Raw genomic sequence first — 17,474 nt, forward strand, 5'->3', positions numbered from 1 at the left:
TACCTAGTCTTAAAGATACAACAGGCCCTTCAAGGGCAACCATAATGCTGATATGGCCCTCATTGAAATGGAGCTTGACACCCCTGGTCTAAGTCATGTGGCCAGCCTCTCTTCTAGTCACAATGTCTGCTATTATCTTTATTGGCCACAAGAAGCCCCTTTTGTGCACCTCTCTGATTTAACTTAATCTTGTTACCGCGCTTGACTTCATCTGCCTTTTTCGATAAGTACCACCAACTACCATTTTCCTGGCCAACGAGACTGCCTCATTGGCAGTAGGGGTACTCTAATTGGACGGTGGGGTAGCTACCTGTGTACCTTTAAAATTGCAACTAATAGCCGATTGGTTGCTGTGGGCAGCTGCCTTATGTCTCCTCTACTCTATTTTCTAGGAGTAATCCCCATTTTATATTATAGGAAATGGTAATAAAACTTTTCGGCTTATGCTGTGTATATTCATGTTCCATCCCATAAACATCTGTGAAGTGAGCCCATTGCTCTGCATGCAACAAGAATCCCTTTGAAGATCTATTCTGCGACAGATTGAAATAATCCTCGTTAATACACAGGAGTTTGCTGGGGGAGAGACTGTCCTTACGCCAAATTAGCGATAAGAATCCTAGCTGTGCTGCAGGACGCACAAAGCCCCTCCCGCCTCAGCGCTCATTTGCAGAGGATAATCCTTTTTCTGGCTGTCACTGCCTGATGGCAGAAATCAGAGGTGACAGTGTCAGTTTCATACTGATGAATCTTTTCAACCGGCAATGAGGCCGGCTCTTGGATTCCCTTCCGTGGCTTGCCTGGGTTGGCTTTATGTGCCTTGCCTGAAATCACTTGAAATAGTCAGAGATAGAGGGGAGGTGGAGGACTGTGTGGCTGATAGTCTAACATCTGGCTCCACAGATAATTCTGATCCCTCTCCTGCTCTCTCGATAACATCTGTCATTCTCTGCTTTTGCTATTCACTACTATTTTTTCCCCTCTTTCAGGTGTCGAAAGTTGCTGGGAAATGTGAATCCATGTGGAACGACTGCTGCTAGCACCGCTGACAACCGCTGCAGCGAGCTTAACCCTTGCTGTAAATGACAAGCCTGATGAGTGTGTAAGCAGACAGCTTATGGAGAGGTGGGCCCAAAGGGAGCCAAAAACCCTTGACTTAAACACTGGGAAGAGCAGCATAGCCTTCGGAAACCAGAAGGTATTTACATTTCATTATTTTCATCATAAATAAGGAGTTTATCACTCACTTAGGCTTCATGCATGCGGCCGTACATGTGTGATCACTCTCCTGGGACCAGCAGCCGCCATGTACAGCCGCCCATTGAGATGAATTAGAAGATGCGTGGACGCATGCTCTGAACGGGTGGTGCTTTACGCAACCTCTGGTGGACAATCAAGAACAGCAGTGCTTTCTAATTCATTTCATAGGGCAACTGTAGTGGCAGCTGTAGTTCCTGGGAGGGTAATTCAGCAGGCACTGTATGGCCCCTGTATGGTCATGTGCGAAACTTCCATGGAAATGCAAGGTCTACTTCTTTTGTAACCCCCATTTACCAAATACTAGCCAAAAGAAAAAGAACAATAAAACCTTAGAAGAAAAAAGTAAAAAATACTTTCCCTTACATTGCAGTTCAGTTTGCTTTCTTTAGGCAAGGCTGATGTCACTTGATCATCTCACGGGATCCTAGGAACACCAAGGAGCCCAAATCTCAAGAGAAGTAATTATAGCTTGTAGCGACCCCTTGCAGCCGGTTGCAAAGTCAGTTCCAGCAACGGGCCTACTATACAATGTATTCAGTGGTAGTAGGTTGCAATTCCCATTTCTACTGCCCTTACATTGCAGTTCAGGTTGCTTTCTTTAGGCAAGGCTGATGTCACTTGATCATCTCCCAGGATCCTAGGAACACCAAGGATGCCAAATCTCAAGAGAAGTCATTATAGCTTGTAGCGACCCTTTGCACCCGGTTGCTAAGTCAGTTCCAGCAACGGGCCTTCTATACAATGTATTCAGTGGTAGAAGGTTGGAAATCCCATTTCTACTGCTTCGTCTCCAATCTCATTGACCCACAGGCCATGTCAGAAAACACATATTTTACTTTATTATGTAGCGCCCTCTTCTGGTCAGGTCACTAGGGAAATTTAGTTTTTTGGCTCCATTGTAGTGAATGGAGCATTGATTAATTGTGTAGGTCAGCTAAGAGTTTCCTGAGCTGATATTTTTATTATGTCCCTCTGCCTTTGGAAGACGTTTCCAAAAAATAGGGCTGGGAGAGTCAAATGATCAGTTATTAATAGTACTATAGTAATAGTATAGTTACTATAGTAATATTTATCATGTCCCAGCCAATCCCTGAAAGGAGGTGTCCAGAAGGTGGATGGGGTGGTGATAAGTCCTTAGCAGATTGTTCATTCCCTTCAGGAAGGGTTCCAGTTTTCCTTGGGCAGGACTGTTCTGTTGGCCCTGGGAGACAAGAAGCTGCAGTCTGAGCCTTACGTTTTACTAGGCTGAGGGCCTAGAGAAGATTGTCTATGGATTACAATTGCTGGAGAGCACTGCTGTTAGGACAGAATTTACCTGATGAGGGCACTGTGGTTCTCTGGATTGATAGCTGCAGTTCCAGTGGCCACCAGCGGGTGTCTCTCAGCAGCCAGCATGTTGCTGCAATCAGTTCCACCTGGTCCCAGCCACTGGGAGGGTACTTGATTCCCACCTCTGCTATTGTTCCTTGCCCCAGTGTGTTGATTGTCCTGCTTGCTGCCAGATCTCCATGCCTATTTATCCTGCTCTAACCTTGCATCCTGTACCCTTACTTCTGCTCCCCTTGTTCCTGTACCCAGTCCTGATTCTCATCCTTTCCTTGCATTGCTGATATTTCTCTGTTGTCCATGCTTCCCATCTTGCTTATATTTTGTACATATTGTATATACTGTAGTTAGTTTATTAGATTTCTGTTACTTAGGCATTTTGTCGTTCAGTTTATTGATTCTCATGTTTTTTGCTTGCTAGTATCTTTTGTTTCACTGCAAATAAATCTCACTTTAAAGATATATGTATACATGGTCTGGTCCCAGCTTCTTGGTTGAGCTACACAGATCTGGTCATCTCAGCTGCTGACTCCTGACAACTGCACTGAAGTCCTGGGTCTGGAGAAGGTACTTGTTATCTCCCTCACTAAGGATCTACCTGCAGACGCTGGGTAGCAGACAGATCCTTGGACACTGTGCGTAAAGACCTATCAGTGGGGACTGATAGCTGTATGGGTACTTTAAGGAAACTAAGTGCCCCTCCCTCCTAGATTGTGCCCCTCCCTCCTAGATTGTAAGCTCCCAGGATCAGGCCCTCCTAACCCTCTTGTATTGAACTGTATTGTTGCTGTATTGTCTCCTGTTATATTGTAAAGCGCTGAACAGGGGCGGACTGACAAATCATGGGGCCCCCGGGCAATAGGGGATCATGGGGCCCCTGTGTCCTTGCCCAAACTCAAAAGAACCTATGAAAAAGGTACCAAGGGCATCTCATGGGGCCCCCTACTGACCCCAGGCCCTCGGGTAGTGCCCGAGTTTCCAAATGGTCAGTCCGCCCCTGGCACTGAACAAACTGTTGGCGCGATATAAATCCTGTATAATAATAATAAGTGCCAGAAATGGCTTTGTGGACTGCTGCTGTAAGGCCCTATATATACTAGGCATCCCCTGCTACCTCCAGAAAATCTGTTATTGAAGCATTAGGGAGAAGTTTATCCTCCTACTGTTGTTGCTGATCATTTTGGAGTATCCTGTGACCTTGGGACAGGGGCTTGTGTGACTGGCAGCCTCTGTACTATTTGGGAGGACCTGGGCATATTTTAAGGGGCCCTTTTGGGGTTAAGGGCTACACTTACTAGGAGCCCCAAATATGGGGGGACATGATGAGTAGCCAGACCCAAAAGTCACAAGGGTCATGGGTTACAGAGCACATGGTCTTACTTATTTCACCACCACCAGGTTGGCCAACACATCTTCACCCCACTACCCTTTTCCCAACCAGAACCAGTTTTAATGTCCCAACTCCCCAAGTATTGGGTGTAGTGATAACTAGTCTGGAGGCACCATACTTGCTTAGAGTTTTAAAGTGTTACTAAACCCACAGCAGTAAAATCAGTCTGTATATGCAGTAAAGTATGCTTGTTATACTCACTGTGGAACCTAAAGGGTTAATCCTCTGCACCGTGTAAAACGGATGTTTGGTCTTGTTTTCTCCTCCCCCTTCTTCTACTGTCCTCAAATCATCTTCTGATAGAACAAAGCCTCGGGGGCAAGCTACATATGCTTAGTTTGGTGTGTATTGCTAGAGAGTTTTTGTTTCTCTTGGGAGAGTGCATATGATCAATACAAGGCCAATCAGTGCTGTCCAGGAAGAGGGTCAGGGGTCCTGCAGCCTCATAGGACAATCAGAGGAGAATGAAAACTCCTCCTACAAGCTTTAACCAGTGCTCTGCTGGACACTGATAGAAGTCACAAGACTGATCTAACTGCTGATGAGAAAAGGTATTTATCAGTTTATATTTACTGAAATAATTGCATTTCCATGTTCTTTGTACTGTGGGAGGCCAGATATAGTGAATGCAGAGTCCTGGGCTTAGTAACCCTTTAATGTGAACCATAGTAGGAAGGATAAGGAGCACACAATTTAGGAGTAAAATACGAATTAATCCCAGTCCCAGAAGCTCTTGGGTCCAAAGCATAAATGGCATTTCATAAAAAGTATCTAGAATAAAGCAATATTTTCTTTCTTTTGTTTCCCTTCTACTTTGCTGCTTGCTTTTAGGCCTACTGACAAAAAAATAGGACTAAATATTGAAGGAAGATATAGGAGATTTGTGTTCAGATCTGTGCATCAGGTCGAATAACTTGGGGAAAAATGTAATATTGATTCCCATGTTGGAAACTCAACAAAAACAACCACAACTATTGCCCCACATGTACGATGGAAGAAAATACTGGATGTGCTTGGAGAATTTCTGTGATATTATTCTTTCTAGGATATTACTGCATCACTGAAAGCAGAGCTAAGATCAACATTTAGACTGTCTCTAAAAAAAATGATTTAAGCAGGATTTTCCTGAAAAAAAGAGGTAATGCTTACCCCTACCTCATGCTACTGATCTCAGCTGTCTGCAAGCTGAAAATTATCCAGCACCGGGGCTGGGACAAAGGGTGGGCAGGAGGGGCATCTACCAAGGGCAAAGTGAAGCAAGGGGGCATAAATGGATGCAGTGTGGCACACACATTCTACAGCATGCATTAAAGCAGTGTTTCTCAACCTTTTTTCAGTCAAGGCACCCTTTAATATCATGGACAGTCCCGAGACACCCTTGAAAATTATAGACAGTCTGGAGGCACCCTGTTCTAAAATGGGGTACCTCAAGACTGTCCATAGTTTTAAAAGGGCACCCCATTCTAAAATGTGAAAAACTATTCTAGTAGTTTTATATAACACAGCAACATCCACATACTGCATGTAGGACACCCAATATTTATTCTTCCAAAGCAAATACACTTTTGCACACTGGTACTGACTAGTATTCCAATGTTTCTCTTCTCCTTCAGTTTTTCTCCATCACTAAGCTAATGTGACCCCAGCACTGATGGAGAGGGGCAGGGGAGGGTCAAACCAGGATGTTGTACGGCAACTGACATCCTCCTTATCAACTGATAATATCATTGGTTGTCAGGATGCCAGCGGCTAGACGGTTGTAATGTTGCACAATGAAAACCTGTGGCTTTGTGTAACCAAAAGACAGGCTTGTTCCACCCACTGGCTTGCATACAAGTTTTGGGCAATTTTTAGACATTTTGACAAAGTACCCCTGAAGAAACCTCAAGGCACCTAAGGGGTTAATCCTCTGCATTGTGTAAAAAGGCTGTTTGAGCCTGACTTCTCTGATCCTCCCCTTCTTCCAGTGTCCCCCTCTTATCTCTTGATAAGACATATAATTTCGTATGAAAAGAAAGAACAAAACCTCGGGGGCTAGCTGCACATGCTCAGTTTGGTGTGTATTGCTAGAATGTTTTTTTTTTCTCTTGGGAGAGTGCATGTGATCAGTACAAGGGCAATCAGTGCTGTCCAGACAGAGGGTCTGGGGTTCTGCAGCCTCATAGGACAATCAGAGGAGAACGAAAACTCCTCCTGCAAGCTTTAACATGTGCTCGGCTGGACACTGATAGAAGTCTCTAACTCCTGATGAGAAAAGGTATTCAGCAGTTTATATTTGCTAAAATAATTGCATTTCCATGTTGTGTGTACTGTGGGGGCCAGATATAGTGAATGCAGGGTCCTGGGTTTAGTACAGTGGTTCTCAACCTTCCTAATGCAGTGACCTTTAATACAGTTCCTCATGTTGTGGTGACCCCCAACCATAAAATTATTTACCTAGTAATTATAATTCATGAGTGTCGTTTTACCTCCAATACTGCTGCTTTCAACACAGTAACTGCTTTTAACAGAGTAGCTGCTTTCTACACAGTAGCTGCTTTCAACACAGTAGCTGCTTTTAACAGAGAAGCTGCTTTCAACACAGCCGCTGCTTTCTACACAGTAGCTGCTCTTTACACATCGGAAATATGTGTTTTCTGATGGTCTTAGGGGACCCCTGTGAAAGGGTCGTTCGACCCCCAAAGGGGTCGCGACCAACAGGTTGAGAACCACTGGTTTAGTAACACTTTGATAGTGAGGGAGGGACGCAATTCTATATCCCTGCCCTGGGCACTGGACGACCCTGTCCCGGTGCTGTCCAGCACCTAATACATCCAGCTGCATCGGATGCCTCATCTCCCTTTGTAATTTCCTTGTTCTTTCTTCTGGCCTCTGCACAATTACAGAACACAATAATAACATAGAGGTCAGCAGGAGGAACAACAGGGAACAACCAGACATCTACTAAACCTGGAACTTTTATAAAACAGCAACAGACTCCCCTTACAAAGACACTACCAGATGACATAATAGAACTGTAATATCTCAAAGAGTTAGAAATATTCACATAAAAACAATGTCATATGCAGGGACGGACTGACCATTTGGAAACTCGGGCATTGCCCGAGGGCCCGGGGTCAGTAGGGGGCCCCATGAGATGCCCCTGGTACCTTTTTGATAGGCTTTTTTGAGTTTGGGCAAGGACACAGGGGCCCCATGATCCACTATTGCCCCGGGGGCCCCATGAGTTGTCAGTCCGCCCCTGGTCATATGTAAAGATCGTTAGGACCCACCAGAGTAAGTTGCACCCTTGTTCACTAATGCATTAAGGAAGCCTAAGTAAGACAATGAGAGGGATAGTTTGCTAAGTTTTTACTGATTTTTTTCATTCTTTGGTTGTCTAGAGCTGGAAGGGTCCTAAGATCTTTGTAATAATATGTTTGTCTTTTGCTTTTTCTCTTTCAGTGTGCTCTATCAGAGCGGCAATCATCTAGCTTGTGAATGCAACATATCATTTATAGCTTCAGGGGGTAAAGGAGATTTCATTCCTGTACATTGCCCGAGTCTTTTTTCCCCATGACACCTGTCACTGAGTCTAGGAAGGGGGTGGGCTGGCTGTACATCAGTTGCACTTTCCTTCTCTTCTTGTTTAAAAAGGCTGAAGAGTGAAGAATAAACCCATTGACTGTATGACAGGGAGCTTGGTAAGATAGATAGTACGTATTATTACAGGGACTTATTACAGCATTAAATTAGAACTCCGACACATCAATGTGGTTCAACACAGATGTGCCAGTGGACCTTTAGTAAGATGGAAAAAATAATCAGAATGTGCAAAGTACAGTATGAAGACGACAAACCTGTATTTAGCCTATATCTTCATATCCATGAACCTTGGATGGTTCATGCCAAAATGCCTGTAGCAATTTTTGGTACTTAGTGGCCTTTAGTGGTCTCTACCATAATGACTTGCATGACCTCTCTTCACACCTTTTCCATGGAAAATCTGAGTGATTGTACCATCAGAAAGCAATCAATATTTCCTCAGTGAGTTGGAATTGGGCATGTTCTTTCAATGCTGGTTAGTGTCACCATATTACAACTACTACATCTTCTAACATAGTGTGAAAGACAAATGTTTTTTGCCATTGTTAAAGTGACCCAGTAATGTTTTAATGTCCTGATCCTATCATGTTTTAATGTCATGTCATGCACTTCCACTGTTACAACTGGCTGGCTGAACGAAAAAAAAAAAAGACCGAACCATGCATGGCCATTTTGATCCTATATATTATTTACTGTACAAAGTCTGCATTCCTTGTACCCACAAAGTATTCCATCATTACTGTGCTATGAGTGAGAGTATATCTTACATAAAGCTCAATAATTAGTATACAGTGAAGGAAATAAGTATTTGATCACCTGCTGATGTTGAATGTTTGCCCACACACTAAGAAATGATCGGTCTAAAAATCGAATGGTAGGTGTTTTATAACACTGAGAGACAGAATAGCAACAGGAAATTCAAAAGAAATGCATGCCTAACAAATGATGCACTGATTTGCATGTTAATGAGGGAAATAAGTATTTGATCCCCTTCACAAAACATGACTTAGTACTTGGTGGCAAATCCCTTGTTGGCAATCACAGAGGTCAGACGTTTCCTGTAGTTGGCCACCAGGTTTGCACACATCTCAGGAGGGATTTTGGCCCACTCCTCTTGGCAGATCCTCTCCAAGTCATTAAGGTTTGGTGGCTGACGTTTGGCTACTCAAACTTTCAGCTCTCTCCACAGATTTTCAATCAGATTAAGATCTGGAGACTGGCTGGGCAACTCCAGGACCTTAATGTGCTTCTTCTTGAGCCACTCCTTTGTTGCCTTGGCTGTGCGTTTTGGGTCATTGTCATGCTGGAACATCCATCCACGACCCATTTTCAATGCCCTGGCTGAGGGAAGAAGGTTTTCACCCAAGATTTGATGGTACATTGCCCCGTCCATCGTCCCTTTGATGCGGTGCAGTTGTCTTGTCCCCTTAGCAGAAAAACACCCCCAAAGCAGAATGTTTCCACCACCATGTTTGACAGTTAGGATGGTGTTCTTGGGGTCATAGGCAGCATTCCTTCTCCTCAGAACACGTCAAGTTGAGTTGATGCCAAAGAGCTCGATTTTGGTCTCATCTAACCACAACACTTTCAACCAGTCCTCCTCTGCATCATTCAGATGTTCAGTGGCAAACTTCAGACGGACCTGGACATGTGCTTTCTTGAGCAGAGGGACCTTTGTGAGCACTACAGGATTTCAATCCTTGTCGGCGTAGTGTGTTACCAATTGTTTTCTTGGTGACTGTGGTCCCAGCTGCCTGGAGATCATTGACAAGATCCTCACGTGTAGTTCTGGGATGGTTCCTCACTGTTCTCATGATCATTGACACTCCATGAGGTGAGATCTTGCATGGTGCACCAGACTTAGGGAGACTGACAGTTGTTTTGTGTTTCTTCCATTTGTGAATGATTGCACCAACAGTTGTCAGAGACAACAGAGGGTTGAATTATGGGAATGAAGTTTGGGGATTAAGGCTTACCTTATTGGATGGAGGATGTTGGGGAGGGTCTCCCAGGGAGGAAAAAGAGGGTCTGTCCTCAGGACGTCCAGTGGGGGAAGTTTGGAAGAAGAAGAAGATTCCCACCCTCCCTCCCCTTCATGCTTTGGTTTGGATTGTCACGGCGGCCTTGGCAGTGGTTGGTCTTTGGAGGAGGAAAGAATTCTGCATGCAGATAGATTCAGGATCCATCAGTGGTATGGGGATCTCAGTACATTCCAGTTAACAAGGGGTTAACTCGGAATAGGTAAAATGGTAATCACTGCGGATAAGTAGGGTTATCTCCGAGCCGGTGTGTTGTGGCTGGGGATAAGTAGGATTGTCCCCGAGCCAGTGGGTTGCGGCTGGGGGCCTAAGTTAAAGGAATGTTTTCCACAAAAGTGAAGTTGGGTTTATGGCCCTCAAATGACCACCACATTTTCCTCTGTTTATAATTTGGAATATTATTTTATCTATGTTAAAATAATTTATTGGTTAATAAAAGGCTGCTATGGCCATTTTGACTCCAAAACCTTGTTTGCATATTTTGTATAGCTGGGATGGTGGAGGGTATGGCCTAGCAGGCTTGGTCAGGTTGGAAGGCGTATATTCTACCCCAGTCAAGAAAAAAAAGAAAAAAGGTTCCTGCAGCATTTTGGAAATGCAGCAGCTGGGAAATTGCATGGTGCTTTTGCACCATGCAATTTCCCTGCATTTACCACACCCAAAAATGCGCTGTGTTTTTAGATGCACGGGGAAGTCATTAAGAATGAATGGCAGTCCCGCGTGTTTTTAAAGAGGAGCATGTTTTGGTTGCGGTTTTTGGTTGAACTGGATGGACGTTTGTCTTTTCTCAGCCAGACTAACTATGTAACTGCATCCACTCACAATAGTGTAAATACACTGAATGGAGACTGCACTAACTCTTTTCTGTGAAGATAGGAAGTACAGGGAAGCAGCAGTGAGCAAGTAGGAGGCAGCAGTATTGAAAGTTGAAAACTTCAAGTACTGCAGTAAGATTTTTAATAAAAAATATTTACTGATGAATAATTATTTTATTGTGCTCCGTGTGTTAAGCTAAAAACAATGAAGGTGTCATACTATTTTAAAGAAGAACTTTATTAAATAAGGAGAGAAACTGTTGAGAAAAAACGATCTAGACTTTTTAATGCAGAACAAAGCATATAGAGTGCATGGTACAATATAGTAACACAGTCCAGCCCAGCAATATGGATTACGACTCATACAGAATCTTACATTGCTGGTCAGTGGATGGAATGCCCCAGTGTCAGATGTATATGTGTGTGTATATACTGAACTTGTGTGTGAGTGTGTATATATTTACACAATATTGCCAAAACTATTGGGACGCGTGCCTTTACACGCACATGAACTTTAATGGCATCCCAGTCTTAGTCCGTAGGGTTCAATATTGAGTTGGCCCACCCTTTCCAGCTATAACAGCTTCAACTCTTCTGGGAAGGTTGTCCACAAGGTTTAGGAGGGTGTCTATGGGAATGTTTGACCATTTTTCGAGAAGCTCATTTGTGAGGTCAGGCACTGATGTTGGACGAGAAGGCCTGGCTTGCAGTCTCCACTCTAATTCATCCCAGAGGTGTTCTATCGGGTTGGGGTCAGGACTCTGTGCAGGCCAGTCAAGGTCCTCCACCCCAAACTTGCTCATCCATGTCTTTATGGACCTTGCTTTGTGCACTGATGTGCAGTCATGTTGGATTAAGAAAGGGCCATCCCCAAATTGTTTCCACAAAGTTGGGAGCATGAAATTGTCCAAAATGTCTTGGTATGCTGACGCCTTAAGAGTTCCCTTCACTGGAACTAAGGGGCCAAGCCCAACCCCTGAAAAACAACCCCACACCATAATCCTTCGTCCATCAACCCTTACACTTCGCACAGTGCAGTCAGGGAAGTACCGTTCTACTGTGAACTGCCAAACCCAGACACGTCCATCGGACTGCCAGACAGAGAAGCGTGATTTGTCATCCCAGAGAACATGTCTACACTGCTCTAGAGTTCAGCTTTACACCACTGCATCCGATGCTTTGCATTGCACTTGGTGATGTAAGGCTTGGGTGCAGCTGCTCAGCCATGGAAACTGATTCCATGAAGCTCTCTATGCACTGTTGTGCTAATCTGAAGGCCACATGAAGTTTGGAGGTCTTTAGCTACTGACTCTGCAGGCAATTGGTGACGTCTGCGCACTGTGCGACCCTGCTTGGTCATTTTACGTGACCTACCACTTGGTGGCTGAGTTGCTGTTGTTTCCAGTTGTTTCCACTTTGTTATAATACCACTAACAGATGACTGTGGAATATTTAGTAGCAAGAAAATTTCACGGATGGACTTATTGCACAGGTGGCAACCTATCATGGTACCATGATTGAATTCACTGAGCTCCTCAGAGCGACCCATTCTTTCACAAAGAGGTGATTTGAACTTCTTCTTTAAAGTGGAAGGAAAGCCTATTTATATCTATTCTTAAAAATGTTTCTTCCCCCCTTCCTTATATGTATCCTGCTTAACATATATAAAAAAGATCTGCATACTCAACTATTTTTAATCCAATCCAGTCCGGTCTCTCCTGCAGCTCTCCTGTGTTACTGAGCGGCTGCTGCAGGGGAGAGGAGGGAGAACCGTCAATGGCTGGGCTATGGGAACTTATGGGCAACATCATGAGTCGTTGTGGAATGCTCCCTTACACAGAGCTGCAGGATCGTGTGACTGGATAAAAAAATAAGTAAGTATACAGATCCTTTTTATACAGGTTTGGTAGGAAAGGTGAGGGGGGTAGAGAATGGGACATTTTTAAGAATACGTATAGTTGGGCCTTTCTTCCACTTTTATGTTGCCTTGGATCTTCAGGGGAAAAAAAAGGAATCCTTTGTAGAAAATGACTTCTTAGTAGTTAATTTTCTATTCCAACAGCATTGTGCATTTTCTCCTCGTTGGTTTAACAAATTTCCATGCATAGCAATAAAGGAATGTTACTTTGAGGTAAGTGTGGCCAATTCTTTAAGTGATTTGGATATCTTGTCTCTAATCACAAATTAATTATCTTTCTGTATCACAAATTCCGGCTTGCAGGGAGGAGTAACTGTATGCTTAATTATCTTTGCCTTGTTTTACTGTTTAATTAAGCAATTTGTTTTGTTATCTTTATGAAGGCGCTGGGAATTGCTTTGTGACGGAAGAGCAGGAGCAGCGATACCTGGGGTCGCCATTAACTGATGATCACACGTGGGGTGAAACGGGTCGAATTGAAATTCCTATGGGATTCTCTCTTATTTCTTTCTGGTAAACAATGATGTGTGTGTTTGCCTTAAAGCAGAAAGTCACAATTATTATAAGTGAAGCTTTCAGGCGATGGTTTTATCAATAGGTTTCAGCTGTGCGCCACTGAGGGATGAGATTGTGAAGGCTCAGTAACTTAATGTTTTATTTAGTTGTATATTTAAACTGAACTTGTTGGATATTATTGTTGGGAGCGTTGGCCACTGCAGTACCCACACTGGACTGTTGAATGGAGGGAGTGGGTTTCAGTTCTGGAGAGGGAGAGGCATAAAGCTTGCCATACATACGAGGCGTGACTATTTAATTCCTGGATTGGACTGCAAACCTAATTCCTGGATTAGACTGTAAAAAATAAATGTTTGCTTACCTATACACTAGTGGCTGTTTTCACCTTCAAAATAGTCCCTTGTGAAGTGACACACTTTTCTACACGACTGTACCACTGCCAGTAGCCTTCCTGGAATTTGTTTTCTGGAATGCTGCGCAGTATCTTTGTGGCGGCCTGCCAGATGCCCAGAATGTCATGAAATCTGTGTCCTTTTATGGCATTTTTTTATTTTGGAAACATTAAAAAAATCACAGGGTGAATAGGAAATAAGGTGGTTGGTCAAGTTTCAGAATGTTTTTTTGAGCCAGGAACTTGCAAACACTAAATGCATCGTGTGCAGGAGCATTGTCACGGTGGAGAATCCACTTGTCAGACCAAAGTTTTGGTCTTTTCCTCCAAACAGATTCCCAAAACTATTTAATTTTCCATATTTGCATCCATCCTTTGCTATTTTGGCTGCCCACTTCTTGTGTCACCATGGACATCTTTCTTCCCCTCCCAAAACCACCTATGCCATTCAAAAACACTTGATTTCTTTATGGAATGTTCACCATTTTTTATTATTATTATTATTATTATTATTATACAGTATTTATAGAGCGCCAACAGTTTGCTCAGCACTGTACATTATAATGGGAGACAGTACACGAGACAGTACAATAACAATACAATACAATACACGAGGGGTTCGAGGGCCCTGCTCCTTGGAGCTTACAATCTAGGAGGGAGGGGAGAGTGGTACAGGAGGAAATAGCTGTGGGGGATGGAGTGGTGGGAAGAGCCTGTTGCAACAGAGCTAAAGAAGATACTTATTCTTTGGGCATACTGAGTACTTCGTCTTTCCTGAAGAGGATTGCACCAGCTTGGGGGGAAGGCACGCTGCTTTCCCAGGCAACTTCTGCCATGCGACCCTAGGTGGACAACCTGAGGGCCTGAAGTAAAAGAGAGAGACCCTAGTTCTTCAGTAAGCTGACTGAGGGGAGCTGTCTGCCAAAGATCTGTCTGGTATCACTTTCATTGCTTGAAAGATTGGAAGGAGGTTAACATTCTGTCCTTGGGCATTGTGAGTACAGACACTGGGGGATCTTGGGGACTGCGTGCTTTGCTACCCCTCTGGTGTTGTATAGTAAGCATGGGTCTGTAAAGGAGACACCGGCTGGTGTACTGAAGAGCATTGTCTGTTAACCCCTTTCTGACATTGGGACTTTGCTCAAAGGCTGCTACTTAAAGTGTTACTAAACCCAGGACCCTGAATTCACTATATCTGGTCTCCTACAGTACATACAACATGGAAATGCAATTATTTTAGTAAATATTAACCGCTAAATACCTTTTCTCATTAGCAGTTAGAGCAGTCTTGTGACTTCAGCAGAGCACTGGTTAAAGCTTGTAGGAGGAGTTTTCTTTCTGCTCTAGAAGGATGTGAAACTCCTGACTCTCTGTCTGGACAGTGCTGATTGGCCCTGTTCTGATTGCATGCACCCTCCCAACAAAAACAAAAACCTCTCAACAATACACCCCAAACTGAGCCTGTGCATGTGACCATTGGTTTAGTCTGTATCAGGTGGTCCTTTCAACAAGAGGAGGGTCAAGGATCATACAGCCTTTTTGCACAATGCAGAGGATTAACCCCTTAGGTTCCACAGTGAGTATAACAAGCATGCTTTACTGCATCTACAGACTGATGTTACTGTTGTAGGTTTAGTAACACTTTAAGGATGTTCTGTCCTCAACTGTAACTAGTTCTAATTCTGGAGTATCCTACTAAATTCCCCATGTCCATCCCCATCCAAGTTCTCCAATAATAAAACTACAAAAACAACAACCCCTAGACTGATCATTGGAGACAATGAGTGAAAGCATGTGTGTACCTGGCTGGGGAACTACCTTGTGTCTAGAGCGAAATGTAGGGAAGACCTGGACAATACTACCATGGGGGTAGCACGACATACCGCTAGCTTTATTCTCTCTTTAAATAAATGGATGCACTATGCATATAATGTGAGCCTGGGATCCAGCTATAGATTAAAATTGAAGGCTAAAGTACACCTATCATCAACATTCATGTTTAGATAAATCAGCCAGGAACATGATATGTCAGCAGTAAAAAAAAAAGGTGCCTCTTTATCAAATATTAAATCTGTGCTTCTCCTGAGCGCCATGCCTAGACAACCAAGGTCAAATGGTGTCTGGCTACCAATCATTACTGCAAAAAGCTTATTGTTTTCAATATGCAGTTAGATCAGAGGATCCAAGAGACTGCCCTATATATACAAGGTATACAAAGAAAAAAGGATCAGTCCAACTCAACCGGTAGGTGCTTGAGCATTAAACCACATGTAGCGCTACCCTTTTGAGGGCCCTGAGTATTTTTGGGTTCCCTGTCTGTTCTGAGCCTGCTTTAAAAGTACAGCCCCTGCTGACACCACTGTGAAATTTTGACCAGGAAGATTCCCTGGCTTTGAACCATAAAATAAACACACAGTTGAAGGTGAATAAGTATTCTGATTGTAAAAGAGAGAGAAGCAGCGCCATCTAAGTGTAGCAATATAAGAAAATAATTTATTTCCACAAAATTGACAACTCACAATAGTAGTAGTCGAATGAGAGCTTGTCAAACTGGTGTCAACCGCTGTGCAACTCCTGGCTGGTCTGGCTTCAGGCAAGTCTCCAAAGCACTGTCCTTGGCTGTGCTGGTGGGTCCCAGTACTACCTGGTCAGTGTGGATCCTTAGGGCAGGCGGGAGTGATGTCAGCTCCATGCATAGCAGCGGTAGGTGTGGCACACATTTGGTACATGCATGCTCCTTCATCAGGCCATGATGCAGCTCAATGAGTTGGCCTGATGAAGGAGCATGCATGTTCCAAATGTGTGCCATGCCTACTGCTGCTGTTCCTGGAGCTGACATCACTCCCTCCTGCCCCGAGGATCCACACCGACCAGGAAGTACTGGAACAAACCAGCACAGCCAGGGACAGTGCTTTGGAGACCTGCAGCGGGACCAGCCAGGAGTTGCACAGCAGTTGACACATGCACTCATTTGACTACTACTATTGTGGGTTGCCAATTTTGTGGAAATAAATTATTTGTTTATATTGCTGCACTTAGATGGTGCTGCTTCTCTCTCTTTTATGGTGCACGCAGAGTCTCTTCTAGCTCTGTTTGAATCAGCTGCCATTGAGTCAAGCATTGTTGGAATATACCTTAACCAGCTTTGGAATTTAAGGACTTTACTTGTGTGGTTAATTTACTAGTCATCACAGACTAGTCATCAGACTCATATCGCCAGACTCCACATATAACTAAAATATTATTTTTGGGTGGACTGACCCTTTAAACATAGCTCACAATGTCTGCATCATGCCTATATTCAATATGTGTCTTAACATAGCCATGCCAAGCCAGTACTATTGTATTGCTAGGAACTTGCTCGTGTTATCCATGTGATATCATCACAACTCTGGGAATGATTCTGTGCCCAGGAGACGCGAGGGAAGATATTTCATACTAGCACCTTTAGTATCTGATCCACTAAGAAGGAGACTGCCACTGCTGATTTAATCGCTCACACCCTAAGTGCCAGCTGCCACCTCATATTCCTCTCTATGTTCTCTTCTGTCAGAATGGCAATAATTCACCCCTTCTAAGTGCTGACACATCACATGCCAGAATAATTATTTACTTCTCACAGGAGCAAAGACCCAATCAACCCTTTAAATATTCTGTGCTTGAATAAAAGAGCCCACAGTCACAGCACGTCTAGCCCAGGATATACACATTTGGTATGTCTTATTTGCCGTAAGCAACCAAACCAAAGAGTCTTCTTTTCATGGACAAACCTGAATCAGCAAGATATTAACAAAAATGTCATCAAGGATAAGAATTAAGATTAAAATGGTGATGTGGTCTTTTTTTCACACTTTTTGACACGTGAGATCCAATGTTTTGTCTGGGCAGGTTTTTAAACCCAGTGACCCCCCCCCCATCATCCCAATTAAACACAAATTTAAAAAAATGCCCCTAAAACGTACCTTAATCCATGGTCAGACTTTCTTCTGAACTGCAGTTTGGGAGGGTTTTTTGGTGGCCCTCTTCGATGCCTGATGACATGGATATTTCCTAGTGGCTGTTCTTCAGAAGAAGGGACCTCAAAGGTTTTTGAAGACTCCATCATGATGAGTTTACAGTGAGAGGGGACTACAACACCATTAGAAGGCAAATCTAAACTGCAGCACTGGATCACCAGTCTTCATTCCCAAAAGAGGTGCTGTGTTGGGTTAAGTGACAGCGGATTTGAGTAAGC

The 17,474-nt window shown here is 43.7% G+C and overlaps 1 long non-coding RNA gene across 1 annotated transcript; it reads left to right on the top strand.

The window, feature by feature from the left end:
• Window positions 1–710: 710 nt before the first annotated feature.
• LOC149465270 (uncharacterized) lies at window positions 711–13,215 on the top strand. Its single transcript, XR_016312204.1, has 2 exons — window positions 711–1,198; window positions 12,717–13,215. It is a non-coding gene; the product is annotated as an uncharacterized LOC149465270 (long non-coding RNA).
• Window positions 13,216–17,474: the final 4,259 nt, after the last annotated feature.

Source organism: Staurois parvus, unplaced genomic scaffold (genome assembly GCF_062004578.1).
Source record: "Staurois parvus isolate SC_StPar_1 unplaced genomic scaffold, SC_StPar_1.0 ptg000137l, whole genome shotgun sequence".
NCBI lineage: Eukaryota > Metazoa > Chordata > Amphibia > Anura > Ranidae > Staurois > Staurois parvus.